The following is a 369-nucleotide window of genomic DNA, read 5'->3' on the forward strand; positions in this document are numbered from 1 at the left end:
ACGGGTTTGGTGTGATCTTAAAAACTGATTTATTTACTAATGCAGCAAATAATGTTACAGCTTTTTTTAGTTAAATTAATTTGGCTTTTATAAAGACATTTTCCTAGATATTAAGTTTCAGAGTTTGTTTGTCTGTTGTTTGTTTTTTTAGATAAAACCGAACGTTACCCACATCTTCTGTGGAACGACTTCTATGACATGATTTACATTTTTTACAGTTAAAAGGTGTATATGGAAAATCAGTTCATCTTTAACCACAAACACATAAAATATTGGAGGTGTAAAACTGCACTTTTTCCTAACTGATGTCATTTTAAGAGGCGTCTCACAGATATCAAGTGTTTAAACAGGAAACAACTGCACAATAGA

The sequence above is a fragment of the Cololabis saira genome, chromosome 13 (assembly GCF_033807715.1).
Source record: "Cololabis saira isolate AMF1-May2022 chromosome 13, fColSai1.1, whole genome shotgun sequence".
Classification (NCBI taxonomy): Eukaryota; Metazoa; Chordata; class Actinopteri; order Beloniformes; family Belonidae; genus Cololabis; species Cololabis saira.